Below are 17,101 nucleotides of genomic sequence, written 5' to 3'. Positions count from 1 at the left end.
GACTTGGAACTATATCGCCGTTCCATCACTGTCGCTGGGTCAAAATCCTGCAACTCCCTTCCAAACAGTATTGTGGGTGTTCCTATACCCCAAGGACTGCAGTGGTTCAAGAAGTTAGCTCACCACCACCTTCTCAATGGCAATTAGGGATGGGTAATAAATGCTGGCCTAGCTAGCGACGCCCATATCCCATGAAGAATTTAAAAAAAACCTTTGTTAATGGCTGTGAAAGCCAATCCTTGAGAGGAAGATTCTGCCACAAGTGCTGCACGTGAAGCTGTCAAGTGAGTTGTTTTTGACATTGGTGCCTGTTGTCAAGCTGCTGTAGAAATCTATTCATCGTGGTAGCACACATCAATTCACAGGATGTGTCGCCATTTTCCTCTTTCGCCAGCTAGTGACTCCCAAGTGCAATAGCTGACTTTTAGGGCCTTCATGTCACGCTTGCAAGCATCCTTGTTGCGGAGCTTTGGGCGCCTCACTAGTCATCTGGCTGTGGCTACCTCACCATACAGAAGGTCCTTGGGTATGCATCCGTCTTCCATCCTGCGGACGTATCCGATCCACCGAAACTACCTCTGATTAGTGCCAACACACTTGGGTGCTCTGTCTTTGAGAGGACTGCCACATTTGTGATTTTGTCCTGCCAGGATATACACATTATGTGCAGCAGACAGTGAAGTTGGAAATTATTGAGCTTCTTTTCCTGGTAGCTGTAAGTCACCCTTGTTTCTCAGCCATACAGCAAGGTGTTGAGAACACAGCTTGGTCCTAAGGGTCAGCTTGGTGTTATCCCATTTGCGTTTGGCAAGTCGGCCAGAGGTGTTGGCTGCTTTTCCTATGCGTGTATCAAGCTCAGCATGAAGAGACAGATGATCTGTCACTGTGGACCCAAGATAGCAGAATTTTCTAACCACTTCCAGTGGGGTGTGTAGTATAAGTGTATCAAAGGGTTAACCTTGAGAGAATGTAAAGATTACCACCCACCATGATGAAGTAATAGATCATGTGGGATACACCCGAGAACAGTTACAGCATGGTTTTTGAAGGAGACACACTGGCTATTGTGGAGTGAATGTAGTTAGTATAAAATAAAGATTAATATTAAAACAATACAGTCAAAGGACCTCTCTGGTTAGACTCTATACAGTGGCTGTTTAAAGAACCAAATATATAATATGGTGAACAGCGCTGGGATTGAAGTGCTCTACCCAGAAGAGAAAATTTGAAGCAACAATCATCCTTCAGCCAGAGGAGAAGAAACTTTAAAACAAGTAGTTGAAGAGAAAAAGCAAACTACATACCGTAGAAGGCAAAGAAAAGCTCCATAGAACGGAAGCATGGCTGCAAAGCAAGCGATCGGGTGAGTCATTATGTCGACGATCGAGAAATCCCAATAGAAAAGCCTTTGAAGAGCTTAAAAAGTTAATTTTCTAAAGGCTCCATGTGAGTGAGAGAGAAAAAAGCAGGGAAAACCCAATCCCTCACTTGGGCTGAACACAAGGGCGGAGAGCGGGAAAACTCCGAAAAGCGTGTGAGCTGAACAAACAGTCTGATAGTGAAGAAGAAAAAGCATGAGAAACCTTCAAAGACAGCAGAGTCTCCATTAATGCAACTAAGCTGAAGAGAAAAAAATCATTAAAGCAGTCAAGTTCAAACAAAATAAATAAACTCTAGCTAAAAAAAGCAACTGGAACTGTCTATCAGATCCAATAAGCAGCTGTGTAAATGTTTCAGTGATCTGCTGAAAGAAAGGGGAAGTCCCTACCAGAATGCAATAAAAAAACAGGGAACACTATCAAACACCTGCTACACTCCAAGCTAGCTTGAAAAAAAGTTTCTGAAAGGGGAACACTATAAAAAGTCTATAAAAATTTTTTAAAACAGATCAAAATTTAGGAGTGCCAGAGAGTTTCAAAAATCATGAGGGATCCAATCAGACTCAAAACTGGGTACTATGGAGGAAAAGATTCTTCAGATACAGAATTGCATCAAAATTGGACAGCAAGTCTGAAATAGAGCAAGTGAACATACGAATTAGGAGCAGGAGTAGGCCACTCAGCCCCTTGAGCCTATCTGCCATTCAATAAGTTCATGGCTGAACTGATTACTCCACATTCCCGCCTACCCCAATAACCTTGCACCTCCTAGCTTATCAGAAATCTATCTACCTCTGCCTTAAACATATTCAAAGACTCTACTTCCACTATCTTTTGAGAAAGAGAGTTCCAAAGACTCATAACCCTCTGTGAGAAAAAATTTCTCCTCATCTCTGTCTTTAATGGGCAACCCCTTATTTTTAAACAGTGACCCCTAGTTCTAGATGCTCCCACAAGAGGAAATATCCTTTCCACATCCACCCTGTCAAGACCCCTCAGGATCTGATATGTTCCAATCAAGTTGCCTCTTACTCTTCTAAACTCCAGCGGATACAATCCTAGCCTGTCCAACCTTTCTTTATAAGACAATCTGCCCATTCCAGGTATTAGTCTAGTAAACCTTCTCTGAACTGCTTCCGACACATTTACATCCTTCCTTAAATAAGGAGACCAATACTGTACACAGTACTCCAGATGTGGTCTCACCAGTGCCCTGTATAACTGAAGCATAACTTCCTGACTTTTGTATTCAATTCCCCTTGAAATAATTGATAACATTCTATTAGCTTTCCTAATTACTTGCTAAACCTGTATACTAACCTTATGCAAGTCATGTACTAGGATACCCAGATCCCTCTCCATCTCAGAGCTCTGCAATCTCTCACTATTTAGATAATATGCTTATTTTTTTATTCTCCCTGTCAAAATGGGCAATTTCACATGTTCCCACAATATACTCCATTTGCCAGACCCTTGCCCACTCACTTAATTTATCTATATCCCTTTGTAGCCTCCTTATGTCCTCTCCACAAATCACTCTCCTATCTATCCACATGTCATCAGCAAATTTAGCAACCATACCTTCAGTCCCTTCATGTCATTTATATAAATTGTAAAAAGTTGAGGCATTGATTCCTGTGGCACACCACTCGTTACATCTCGCCAACCAGAAAATGACCCATTTATGCCTACTCTCTGTTTCCTGTTAGCTAACCAATCTTCTATCCATGCCAATATATTACCCTCTACACCATGACCTTTTATTTTTCGCAATAAGTTTTGAGGAGGAGGCACTGGAGATCAGTAGATCCTCGGCGTGACTGGCCGTAAAAGGGGAGATGGGAGTCTCCCAGATATCTGGTGGCAGAATCAAATTTGACACAGCCACATGGCATACAACACTTAATCATGTTAATTTGATGTCAGCAGCCAGTAAAATATAATCATATGCATAATGATCAATTAAAACATTCTTACTTTGACAGTTCTCGGTCTTTAATCTCCCACAGGCCCTTCAGGTACTCGCAGAGGGTGGTCCAGGAGGACGATAACTCCTCAGAGGAGGCCACAAACTCTGAGGGTGTACCATCACTGAATTCATGCAGACCATGCACCAGCTCAGATACTCACACTTCGGGGGCACTGGTAAAGCAGAGAGCTGGGTTTTCAGCCGGTGACTCACACATCACAAGTGAGCAGGAAGAGATGATGGAGACAGGGACAGCAGTGGAGAGTTGGCGGTGAAGGACGCAGGACCCTCAAAACTCTGCTCAGCCAGACACGGATGCTGTACCTCGAGGGCCGTTGATGAAGAGGATACTTCTGGAGCAGTAACAAAGATTGTGCACTGTGTTAATTGTATATCAATTGGGGGTTAAGATGGGGACTCACCTGTGCTACTATTATCTATATAGAGGCAGGCTGAAAAGGTGTTGTTGGTTGAGGTACACAATATGCAATGTGTGTCTCTGTAAGTAAAAGTGTGTAAGTGTATAAAGATTAGACTCCAGTTCTATCTTTCCCCGCCTGGCTATCTGAGTTATAACACAATGTACTAGTAGGCTTTCCAGCCACACTGTGCATGCTTGCAGAGAGATTGGAGGAGTGCATCTCAAGCATGAGTTGCATGGTGTTGTAGGCCTTTGCAATGATGATTTCAATATGCATCAGCCAGGGTCTCCAGAACAGTCATGTGGTGCGCTGCACTCTGTGGTACATGGCACAGCAACAAGATTTAGATTTTCAGTAGCGACAAGGCACAGAGCACAGAGCCTCTTTGGATGAGGAGGAGACAGAGAATGAATGTGTTATGGCACATTGCTGCCTGGAATGTCCTCATGATAGTGAGGTTCAGTTAGGTTGGACCAGTCCACCCATCTGGCAATCATGTGCTCACCCCACTTCCCCCAACTCAAAGCACTCCTAAAATCAATCAAAGATCCTTTCATAGCCACGAAAAGAGTCCATGAATAGAGTGGCCACTTGCAAGGAACATCAAAAGCAGCAATCACACGAGTGTATGCTGGCCTTCAAAGGCATACACACAATGAATGCCACCTTAAATAGGATGAATGATACCTTAGTCTTGGACATTCATCGTCCCACTGATCTACAATAAAGTGCTGTCAGTTCATTGATAACATGGAAGTTGGATGGGTCATGTGGGAGATGATGGAGAAAGGTGACATAGAAATGGGGACTCTGCTGAAAGTGCTTTCACTTCTCACCCGTAGCCCCTCCCCGACCACAATCTTGTCAACATGCTATTAGTATTGAATGAGGAAAGCAGACTCTGGATCAAAGTAACTGGAGTTTAACTACAGGGATCTTCTTAATAGGGTATCTATATGAACACTGAGTAGCACAAGGTACAGACTCGTGACATCACATCCTGTGATGATGCTTAAGGTCTATATACATAATCTACCCAGCAACAGCTTGTGTACGTTATACTACAACCACCACCCCTCAGTCAGTACCCGACATCCCGAAGGCTCATGTCCCAATGTCTGTCTGCCCCTGAGTAGGTGCAGGTGAAGCAGTCTTTGCAGGGGCCCTCACAGACTCCAAAACCCAGAGGACATTGGTCAAGAGCATCTCAGCAGTCAGAGCTGGGATCTGAGCAGCCTGCCTCTACCTCTGCTGAAGTCACAGCAATTGCACCATGTAGAAGTGCTAGGACAATGAAGAGTAAAGATTTGTAATTGCACAAGAGTATGCACGTGGGTGCATTATATAATGCTAAATTGTTAAGATTATGTTTAATTTTTGAGCCACATAAATATTATTTGTTTGCACCACTTTCTCATCTTGCCCATTTTTAGCTGCTGCCTGGTTATGTCCTTACTCATGATGAATGTTAAATCAAGACTTATGGTTGAGCACTTCATTGAGGAGGTATATCAGGATGAGGGAAATACTGAGTGGGGTGCCTCAAGGCTTGCTGTTGGGACCATGACAGTAAATTTCACATCCTTTATTTCCAAACGTTCATTCTACCTGTGCAGTAACTGGAGAGCTCAATAAAGCCAGTTAATGCACTCTCACTGGGAAACATCCTCTGTACCTCCAAAAAACAGCTGGAACTAGTCTTGAGGAGACTTCTTCTTCTTTGGCCTCCTTGTCTCGAGAGACAATGGGTAAGCGCCTAGAGGTGGTCAGTGGTTTGTGGAGCAGCACCTGGAGTGGCTATAAAGGCCAATTCTAGAGTGACAGACTCTTCCACAGGCGCTGTAGATAAAATTGTTGTCAGGGCTGTTACACAATTGGCTCTCTCCTTGCACTTCTGCCTTTTTCCCTGCCACTGCTAAGTCTCTTCGACTCGCCACTCTTTAGCACCCCCTTTATTTCTCTGCAGCACCTGTGGAAGAGCCTGTCACTCCAGAATTGGCCTTTATAGCCACTCCAGGCGCTGCTTCGCAAACCACTGACCGCCTCCAGGCGCGTATCCATTGTCTCTCGAGATAAGGAGACCAAAAAGAAAGAATATGGCTGTCCGCCAGCTCTGGCGATCACTGGCAACTGATTCCCACGACTTGTGGTCAATGTCACAGGACTTCATGTTGCATTTGCAGACTTTAAAGCGGAGACATGGAAGGCCGGTGGGTCTGATACCAGTGACGAGCTCACTGTACAATGCGTGCTTGGGGATCCTGCCATCTTCCATGCGGCTCAATTGGCCAAGCCATCTCAAGCGCCACTGGTTCAGTAGGGAGTATATGCTGGGGATGTTGGCCACCTCGTGGACTTCTGCATTGGAGATACGGTCCTGCCACCTGATGCCAAGGATTCTCCGGAGGCAGCGAAGATGGAATGAGTTGAGACGTCACTCTTGGCTGACATACATTGTCCAGGTCTTGCTGCCGTAGAGCAAGGTACTGAGGACACAGGCTTGAAACACTTGGACTTTTGTGTTCCGTGTCAGTGCGCCATTTTCCCACACCCTCTTGGCCAGTCTGGACATAGCAGCGGACGCCTTTCCCATGCGCTTGTTGATTTCTGCATCGAGAGACAGGTTACTGGTGATAGTTGAGCCTAGGTAGGTGGACTCTTGAACCACTTCCAGAGCGTGATTGCCGATATTGATGGATGGAGCATTTCTAATGTCCTGTTCCATGATGTTCATTTTCTTGAGGCTGATGGTTAGTCCAGATTCGTTGCAGGCAGCCACAATCCTGTCGATGAGTCTCTGCAGACACTCTACTGTGTGAGATGTTAATGCAGCATCGTCAGCAAAGAGGAGATCCCTGATGAGGACTTTCCATACTTTGGTCTTCGCTCTAAGACGGGCAAGGTTGAACAACCTGCCATCTGATCTTGTGTGGAGGAAAATTCCTTCTTCTGAAGACTTGAACGCATGTGAGAGCAGCAGTGAGAAGAACATCCCAAACAGTGTAGGTGTGAGAACACAGCCCTGTTTCACACCATTCGGGATAGGAAAGGGGTCTGATGAGGCACCGCTATGCTGAATTGTGCCTTTCATATTGTCATGGAAGGAGGTGTTGATACTTCGTAGCTTTGGTGGACATCCGATTTTTGCTAGTAATCTGAAGAGACCACATCTGCTGACGAGGTCAAAGGCTTTGGTAAGCTCTATTAAAGCAAAATGGAGGGGCATCTGTTCGCGGCATTTCTCCTGTAACTGGCGACGGGAGAACAGCATGTCCAGGGTGGATCTCTCTGCTCGAAAGCCGCACTGTGCCTCAGGGTAGACACGCTCAGCCAGCTTCTGGAGTCTGTTTAAAACGACTCGAGCGAAGGCTTTCCCCACTATGCTGAGCAGGGAGATTCCACGGTAGTTGTTGCAGTCACCGCGGTCACCCTTGTTCTTATAGAAGGTGATGATATTGGCATCGCGCATGTCCTGTGGTACTGCTCCCTCATCCCAGCACAGGCAAAGCAGTTCTTGGAGTGCTGAGAGTATAGCAGGCCTGGCACTCTTGATTATTTCAGGGGTAATGCTGTCCTTTCCAGGGGCTTTTCCACTGGCTAGAGAATCAATGGCATCACTAAGTTCTGATTTTGTTGGCTGTTCATCCAGCTTATCCATGACTGGCAGAGACTGGGCTGCATTGAGGGTGGTATCAGTGACAATATTTTCCCTGGAGTGCAGTTCGAGGTAGTGCTGCACCCAGCGGTTCATTTGCTTGCATTGGTCAGTGATCATTTCCCCTGTTTTAGACTTGAGGGGGGCGATCTTCTTGATGATGGTCCAAAAGCTCTCTTAATGCCATCATACATTCCTCTGATGTTTCCGGTGTCGGAGGCCAGCTGAATACAGCTGCACATATGTTGCCAGTAGTCATTTGCACAGCGCCTGACTGTTCTTTGTGCAGCGCTTCTAGCTACTTTAAGTGCTACAGATGTTAACTCGCTGGGGGCTTTCTTGTAGTTCAACGGTGCAGTACGCTTAGCGGCTATGGCAGGTTCCATGTCTTCAAAGTGAGATTGAAACCAGTGTGCATTCTGCTTCTCATGTTTGCCAAAGATGGTCATTGCTGAGTCATAGATGGCGTCTCTGATGTGGGCCCACTTCGTCTCTGCATCTCCTGCAAGAGTGTTTCGAAATACTTTTTCAAGTGAATTTAGAAACTTATGTAACAGTTGTGGATAAAAATTTCTGTTAGTGTTGATGCGCGGGCGGCCCTTCTGCTTGGAGTGATGTAGCTTCTTTGGTTTGAGTTTTAACTTTGCTGCACACCAGGGAGTGGTTGGTGTTGCAGTCCGCACTGTGGAAGCTGTGTGTGATTTGGATACTGTTTATAGAGGCTCGCCTTGTGACGATGAGGTCCAGCTGGTGCCAATATAAGACATCAGATCGATATAACGAACATTAAAAGATCTTAAAGCTGTATGTTAACAGCTTATTTGTTAATCATCATGGTTCATCATTCTTTATTTTTCTACTGAAAAGACCTGAGCAGGAACTATATTTAAATGTGATTAAAGCAAAAGTTTTTCGAAAAGTATTAGTTTCTCAGGACATCTCTGCATCAGACTGTCGATCCATTATCAGACACGAGCAAATCAATATGCAAAATGGGAAGTTATTTCTTTCAGTTAGCAATGAGTGATTCTTTTGGATATCTGGTATTCAGAAAGACACCTCACACTTTGTGTGAAAAACCCTTTTGATCTTGGTAGGGGATCTGTGAGAGAGGCTTTTAAAAATCAGAACACAGATACCAAAAAGACAGTCAGACAGAGAATTACTGCAGAAATGTTGGAGCAGTCAGGAGCCTAAAGGGAGGCAACATGGGTTTGTTTTGGAACCATCGGACAGAATGCAGATATGTTATTCTGATTTCTGGAATGTGCTTTTGCAAAGCAGGTTTGGAAAGAGATCCAGTGGTTTTTGTTGCTGTTCATCCCACGCAGCTCCATAACGCAGAACTCAGTGCTCTGCGGGCTGTTCCCAGGGACACAAACCGAGATCATAATCAACTGCTGCTGGAGGACCATCAGCTCGGTGAGAGACACACTTTGGTCTGCCCAAATATTTCTGGTCTTCCAGTGCAAAGAGCTGTCGACGGCCGAGTATTGCAGACTGGCACGTTCCAAGGTCCAGGACTATGTGTTGAGGGATACACTAAAGCTTTGGGCAGCTTCTGCAAAGGTTCAATGGGAAAAGGCCACTGTGTAAGGCCCTCCCACCATAGTGTACAAAAGGGGTGGAAACCATGTAAAACTCCTTAGGTTGTATGCACCAGGGAATGTTTGACATGAAATGCAAATCTGCATTGTAAATATAACCTGTAAAGGCAAGCGTAGTGAGGCACCTCACATACTGTATTGAAAAAAACTGATCTGTATTGTACTTTATGTAAAGTCAAATTTGTTCTGTTACATAATGTTCATTTAGAGATTTTATGAATAAAGTATATTTTGAAAAAAAAGGTTACTCTGATTAAGTTAAGTAAGATGGCCCAGTGAAGTGGATTAGTGACACTTGTTCTTCATTTTAGTAACATTTTGTGAACATAAGTTGTGTCTGCCTTATTTACAGTTAATTCGGTTGGCCTTCAGAGAGATTGAATAAATACTCGTGTAAGACACAGAACTCATACTGATACAATTATTAGGTAGAGCAGTGGGAGTCAAATTCCATAAAAGTTAGGTGCCCAGGCCAATTATAAGAGTAAGCATGTTTATCGCTGAACGATTTGTACTTAGCAAAGGACTCAGCTTCATCCCCTTACGCTCCCACCTCAATGAATTTTGCGCTCGGCATGAGGTCGAGCTCTTCTTCCGTTGTCTTTGCCTCCGGCTCGCGTCTTTGACCAGAGGTCCTCCCCCTGACCAGCGGACCATTTTACCCATCTCCAGTATTGTCCATCCACCTGGACCCCTCCCTCTTGCCTGTTACCCACTCTTGATCTTTTCATTAAGAACTGTTGGTGTGACATCGGCCGTCTCAATTTCTCTGCTCCCCTTGCTCCTCTAACCTGTCTCCTTCTGAACTTGCTGCACGCCTTTCTCTTAGATCTAACCCCTACATTTTGATCAAACCTGCTGACAAGGGTGATGCTCTTGTGTTCTGACGTATAGACCTCTACCTTGAGGAGGCTGAGTGCCAACTCTCAGACACTTCTTCCTACCTCTCCCTAGACCATCACCCCACCACCGAACATCAAGCCACTGTCTCCAGGACTGTCACTGATATCATCTCCTCCGAAGACCTCCCCTCTACAGCTTCCAACCTCATAGTCCCACAACCTGGACAGTCTGCTTCTTCTTCATTCCCCAAGTCCATAAACAGAACTGTCCTGGTAGACCCATCGTTTCAACCTGTTCCTGCCCCACTGAACTTATTTCTTTCTATTGTCATGCAGGTGCCCACCTGCCAGGACTGAGGCGCACAATATTTCGCCACATGAACATTAAAACTTAAAATTGTGGCTGGGAAGAAAAGAGGGCCCATCACAAGGAATTGCCAAGCCCCTGAGTGGAAAGACATTTGCATGCTGGCACAGAGTGTTGGAACAAAGTACTCAGTCCCTGCTTCTCCAATACACAGAAGACCTGGTCAGGCCAGTTTAGTCACATGAATTTTAAGTTGCTGAGAGAAAGAAACTCAGAAAGCTGTTTGCTCCTGGACTGAGAATACCTCTTTCCTGTCTGCTCCCATCTCTTTCTCAAGGAACGGAAGACCCATTGAAGACACATGAACTCAAAGAGAGAAAAGTCTTCTACGTGAACAAGGTTTAAGAAGAATACTGGGCCCCAACGAAAAGCAAGACTACTTACAAAAGGACTACAGTGAGCTCAAAGCACAGTAAACAAGAAACTCTTCTGATATTGCCTCAAACATTATAACTTTATTTTTTCTTCTGCTCTTTTCTGTATCCATTTGCATGTGCACATCGCGTGTGTATGCTAGCATGGGCGCATTGTATATCCGCCAGCATTAACCGTATTAGAGTTTAAGTAAGTTTAATAAATTTCACTTTTCTTCTTAAAACCTAAGAAGGCCTGTTTGTGCTCCTTTGCCTTATAATTGGAAAGCGGTGAACAAGGATTCACCAAGGGGAAGCTCAAAACACCTGTTACAATAAGACCAGGTGAAGATAGTAAAAGACCCCTAGACACCTTTCTCACTTGGTCGTAACACTATCTTGACTCTATCTTTTCTCTGCTGGTCCAGTTTCTTCCCACCTAAATCCATGACTCTTCTGACACCCTACATCATTCTGACAATTTCCAGTTTCTTGGCCCTAACCGCCTCCTCTTCACTATGGATGTCCAATCTCTCTACACCTCTATCCCCTACCAGGATGGTCTGAGGGCTCTCTGCTTCTTTCTTGAATGGAGGCCCAACCAGTTCCCATCCACCACCACCCTCCTCCGCTTGGCTAAACTTGTTCTTACATTGAACAACTTCTCCTTCAATTCCACTCATTTCCTTCAAATAATAAGTGTTGCTTTGGGTACCCGCATGGGTCCTAGTTATGCCTGTCTTTTTGTGGGATATGTCGAACATTCCTTGTTCCAGTCCTACTCAGGGCCCCTCCCTCACATCTTTTTCCGGTACATTGATGATTATCGGTGCCGCTTCCTATTCTCGCCCTGAAATGGAAACTTCATCAACTTTGCTTCAATTTCCACCCTTCTCTCACCTTTACATGGTCTATCTCCGACAGTTCCATTCCTCGACTCCTCTGTCTCCATCTCTGGAGATAGGCTGTCTACTAATATTCATTATAAGCACACCGACTCCCAACACTACCTTGACTACACTTCCTCACATCCTGTTTCCAGTAAGGACTCCATCCGATTCTCCCAGTTTCTCTGTCTCCACACATCTGTTATGAAGAAGCAACCTTCCACAGTAGCGCTTCTGACATGTCTTCCTTTTTCCTCAACCGAGGATTCCCCCCCACTGTGATTGACAGGACCCTCAACCATCTCCGACCTATTTCCTGCAAGTCTGCACTCACCCCTTCCCTTCCCTCCCAGAACCGCGACAGGGTTCCCCTTTGTCCTCACTTTCCACCCCACCAGCCTCCACATCCAAAGGATCATCCTCTGCCATTTCCGCCACCTCCAGCGTGATGTCATCACCAAACACATTTTACCTTCCCCTCCCCTGTTAGCCATTCCAAAGGGATCATTCCCTCCGCGACACCTTGGTCCATTCCTCCATCAACCCGGCACCTTGTCCCCTTCCCGTGGTACCTTCCCATGCAATCGTAGGAGGTGTGCTACCTGTCCTTTTACCTCCTCTCTCCTCACCATCCAAGACCCTAAGCACTCCTTTCAGGTGAAGCAGTGATTTACTTGTACTTCTTTCAATTTAGTATACTGTATTCGCTGCTCACAATGCGGTCTCCTCTACACTGGGGAGACCAAATGCAGATTAGGTGACCTCTTTGCAGAACACCTCCGCTTAGTCCGTAGGCATGACCCCGAGCTTCCAGTTGCTTGCCATTTCAAGACTGCACCCCACCTGCTCTCATGCCCACATTTCTGTCCTTGTCCTGCTGTAGTGTTCCAGTGAACATCAACGCAAGCTTGAAGAGCAGTACCTGATCTTTTGATTAGGCACTCTTTTTTTCCTATTTTTCTATTTTTTAAAATTATTTTATTTCATTTTATTTTTTAACCATGTGCCTGTTTTTCATGTTGACAGAGCTGCTCATTAAGGGCCTGCTACCCGACCTGAACCCGACGGGACCTGACGACATGTGTCGGGCTCGGGTTGGGTCGGGTCGTTCTTCCGGGTCCAGCTTTCGGGCTCGGGTCGGGTCGGGCTGGGTCCGGGTCGGACAGCAAGAAATGTTAAAAGTAAAAAACCTACCTGAGTCCAGGACGTCAAAGAGGGAAACTCTGAGTCTGCGCAGTGAGCGAGTGAGCGTCTCTATGTTGTCATCACGCTCATGCTGCAGCTTCCTGCAGGTTGGGAGTCACAAGGTAGGTAAAGGGAACATTCCACTGGTAGGGTCGGGCTCGGGCCGAGTCTGGTCGAGTCGGGTCGGGTCGGGTTCGGGTCGAGCTTGGGTGCGGGGAAAAATGGAGGGACTCGGGACAGGTTGGGCTTGAGTCCGATGTGGTTCTGTCGGGTGCAGGTCGGGTTCTTTTTCGTGACATGAGCAGGCCTTTAATGCTCATCATTCTGCCATTAACACTGTCTCTGGACTAATGCTTTGTCTTTCACCACAAGCATTAACACACTCTTTGCCTTTGTCCCATGACAGCTTTGTTATTTAATCTCTCCTGCCTTCTGCCTTATCAGGCACCCTCCCTTTTGTTCTCTTCCCCACCAACCGCCCCCTTCACTTGCTTAAAACCTAATTCTTTTCTAAACTTTGCCAGTTCTGATGAAAGGTCACAGACCTGAAACATTAAATCTGTTTCTCTCTCCACAGATGCCACCTGACCTGCTGAGTATTTCCAGCACTTTCTGTTTTTTATTTCCAATTATAGAAGTGACTGACATCACTGAATCCGGAACAGTATTGTCACAAAAACACGCTTGGTCAAAGGATGATCTCTTTAATCCACTTGCTGGAAACCGGAATATTAAATTGGTGGAGATGAACCACTCAAACCTTGCAAGCTTCGAAATCTGTCTGCTGACTGTGCTTACTTACTTAACCTTGAGGAGGGAGCTAGAGAGAATGAACTTTCCAGAAAGAACAGACAGAAATCTCCTTCAGCTATACAGTTTAGAGAGAACTTTCTGGAAAGAACAGACAGAAACTTCCTTCAGCTACATAGTTTAGAGAGAACTTTCCAGAAAGAACAGATAGAGATCTCCCTCAAAGATTGCTGTCTCCCAGAGAACCACTGAATCAGCGTCCACCTCTTCAAACTAGAAGCCTTAGGACCACCGAATTCAGCCTGAAGCCAGCTGAGTCACCAACCTCCACAGACTGTACACCCCTTTTATTTCTCTGGATTCTAATTCGACTAATCCATCCTTCCCCACTCTGTAACCTATTTGTGTGTGTGTGAAGGTTGGAGTATATTTTTATTATTTTTATTTAAAATCAATTTAAGCACAATAAAGTTAACCTCTTTCTTTGTTAAACTTAAGAAAGCCTGTCCGATTAGCTCTTTTATGATCACAGCACATAAACAGTTAAACACTCACTGAATTGGCAAGTGTCCACTTAAAAATAAATAAATATGTTGTGGTCAAACAAGGAGAAAAGCGGGGAGCCTTTTGATCCCTCCTCACCTGATTGTAACAGTATCTACAGCTGACCCAAACTCATAACAGTTCTATACAACTTCTTTGCAAAAAAACACTAAATTTACCGGTGACTCTTACAATCCAGCTCATTTTTAAACTTTTGTGTTCCAAGATTCTTCATAATCAAAGTGGGAAAACAAATTGGTTCTGACAACCTTCAGCTGTGCCTTTTGACTGATAGAATTGGCTGCTATTAACGACCTCCAGAGTGAAAGTGAAATATTGGCAAGCTGACACAGAAAGTTACTTCTGACATGTCTTCCTTTTTCCTCAACCGAGGATTCCCCCCCACCGTGGCTGACAGGGCCCTCAACCATGTCCAACCCATTTCCCGTACTTCTGCCCTCACCCCTTCCCCTCCATCCCAGAACTGCAACAGGGTTCCCCTTGTCCTTACTTTCCACCCCACCAGCCTCCACATCCAAAGGCTCATCTTCTGCCATTTCAGCCACCTCCAGTGTGATGCCACCACCAAACATATCTTCCCTTCCCCTCCCATGTCAGCATTCTGAAGGGATTGTTCCCTCCGCAACACCCTGGTCCACTCCTCCATCACCCCCGACACCTCTTCCCCTTCCCACGGCACCTTCCTATGCAATCAGAGGAGGTGTAATACCTGCCCTTATACCTCTCTCTCCTCACCATCCAAGGCCACAAACACTCCTTCCAGGTGAAGCAGCGATTTACTTGTACTTCCTGCAATTTAGTATACTGCATTTGCTACTCACAATGCAGTTGCCTCTACATTGGGGAGACCAAACACAGATTGGGTGACTGCTTTGCAGAACACCTCCACTCAGTCTGAAAGCATGACCCTGAGTTTCCGGTCGCTTGCCATTTCAACAGCCACCCCCTGTTCCAGTGAACATCAACGCAAGCTCGAGGAGCAGCACCTGATCTTTCAGTTAGGCACTCTACAGCCTTGCGGACTGAACATTGAGTTCAATAACTTCAGAGAATGACTGTCCTTTTTTATATTTTTACATTTTCATTTTATTTTGTTTTATTTTTTAACCATGTGCCTGTTTCTCTTGTAGACAGAGCTACTCATTATTCTGCTATTAACACTCTCTGGCCTAACGCTTTGCCTTTCACCACAAGCATTAACACACTCTTTGCCTTCGTCGCATGACAACTTTGTTATTTAATCTCTTTTGCCCTCTGCTTGTTCTCTTCCCCACTACCACCTGCCCCCCGCCCCCCCACCCACTTCACCTGCTTAAAACCTAATTCTTTTCTAACCCTTGCCAATTCTGATGAAAGGTCACAGACCTGAAACGTTAACTCTGCTTCTCTCTCCACAGATGCTGCCTGACCTGCTGAATATTTCGAGCACTTTCTGTTTTTATCTGGAAACTTGATAAGGTGGATTCAAAATTGGCTTAGCTGTAGGAGACAATGAGTGATGACAGATGGCTGTTTTAGTGACTGGAAGCCAGTGTCGTACCACAGGGATCTGTGTTGGGTCCCCTATTGTTTGTCTTTTATATAAATGACATAGATGACTATGTCGGGGGTAGGATCAGTAAGTTCGCAGATGACACAAAGATTGGCCGAGTGGTTAACAGTGAGGTGGAGTGTCTTGGGTTACAGGAAGATATAGATGGGATGGTCAAATGGGCAGAAAAGTGGCAGATGGAATTTAACGCTGAAAAGTGTGAGGTGATACACTTTGGAAGAAGTAATGTGACACGGAGGTATTCAATGAATGGCCTGATACTGGGAAGTTCCGAGGAACAAAGGGACCTTGGCGTGTTTGTCCATAGATCTCTGAAGGCAGAAGGGCAGGTTAATAGGGTGGTGAAAAAGGCATATGGGACACTTGCCTTTATCAATCGAGGCATAGATTACAAAAGCAGGGAGGTCATGTTGGAGTTGTACAGAACTTTGGTAAGGCCACAGCTGGAGTACTGTGTGCAATTCTGGTCGCCACATTATAGGAAGGATGTGATTGCATTGGAGGGGGTGCAGAAGCGATTCACCAGGATGTTGCCTGGGATGGAACATTTAAGCTATGAAGAGAGGTTGTATAGGCTAGGGTTATTTTCACTGGAGCAGAGAAGACTGAGGGATGACCTGATCGAGGTGTACAAGATTATGAGGGGCATGGACAGGGTGGATAGGGAGAAGCTGTTCCCCTTAGTTGAAGGGTCAGTTACGAGGGGTCACAAGTTTAAGGTGAGGGGCGGGAGGTTTAAGGGGGATTTGAGGAAGAACGTTTTTACCCAGAGGGTGGTGACGGTTTGGAATGCCCTGCCTGGGAGGGTGGTAGAGGCAGGTTGCCTCACGTCCTTTAAAAAGTACCTGGATGAGCACTTGGCACGTCATAACATTCAAGGCTATGGGCCAAGTGCTGGCAAATGGGATTAGGTAGACAGGTCAGGTGTTTTAATGCATCGGTGCAGACTCGATGGGCCGAAGGGCCTCTTCTGCACTGTATTATTCTGTGATTCTGTGATCTCAGATTTACAGCATCTGCAGTACTTTGCTTTCATTTTAGTGGCCATTAAATTCGATTGCGTAGTGCCTGCATCTTTGGCACCATGGGTGCATTTCGGGTCCAAAATTATGTCGGCTAATTGCCAGTGCTGGCCATGTTGGACGCCATTTTGGGTAGGTCATTAGCATGGGTGCTGCAAATGTCGCCGGAGGTATGCAGAGTCGGCAGATAGCGATGTCAGTTAGCGTCAAACACAGATTTGACTCTCACGATACCATTTTTGACCTCAACATTCCAGCCAAGGCCCACTCTTAAACTTACACTACTGAACATGTGGTCAGCAGCCAGAAGGACCACAAACCATCCCCAGACCCCCATCCCAACCACCACCAATGCTATTTAACAGGATCATCAACCACTTTTAGATTAGTTGCTGATTGATTTTTGCTGGCGATTGCTGAATTAGTAGCACTATTTGATGGTTTGTACTGCTACTTAAAGCTGGTGAAGTGTGCAGGGAGTGGTGTGACATGTGGTGAAGGCCTTAGTACTTACTTCAAGGGCTGTGCTCACACTACTTGCATACAG

This window comes from Heterodontus francisci, chromosome 2, assembly GCF_036365525.1.
Source record: "Heterodontus francisci isolate sHetFra1 chromosome 2, sHetFra1.hap1, whole genome shotgun sequence".
Lineage (NCBI taxonomy): Eukaryota > Metazoa > Chordata > Chondrichthyes > Heterodontiformes > Heterodontidae > Heterodontus > Heterodontus francisci.
Note: the sequence above shows the minus strand (reverse complement) of the source record.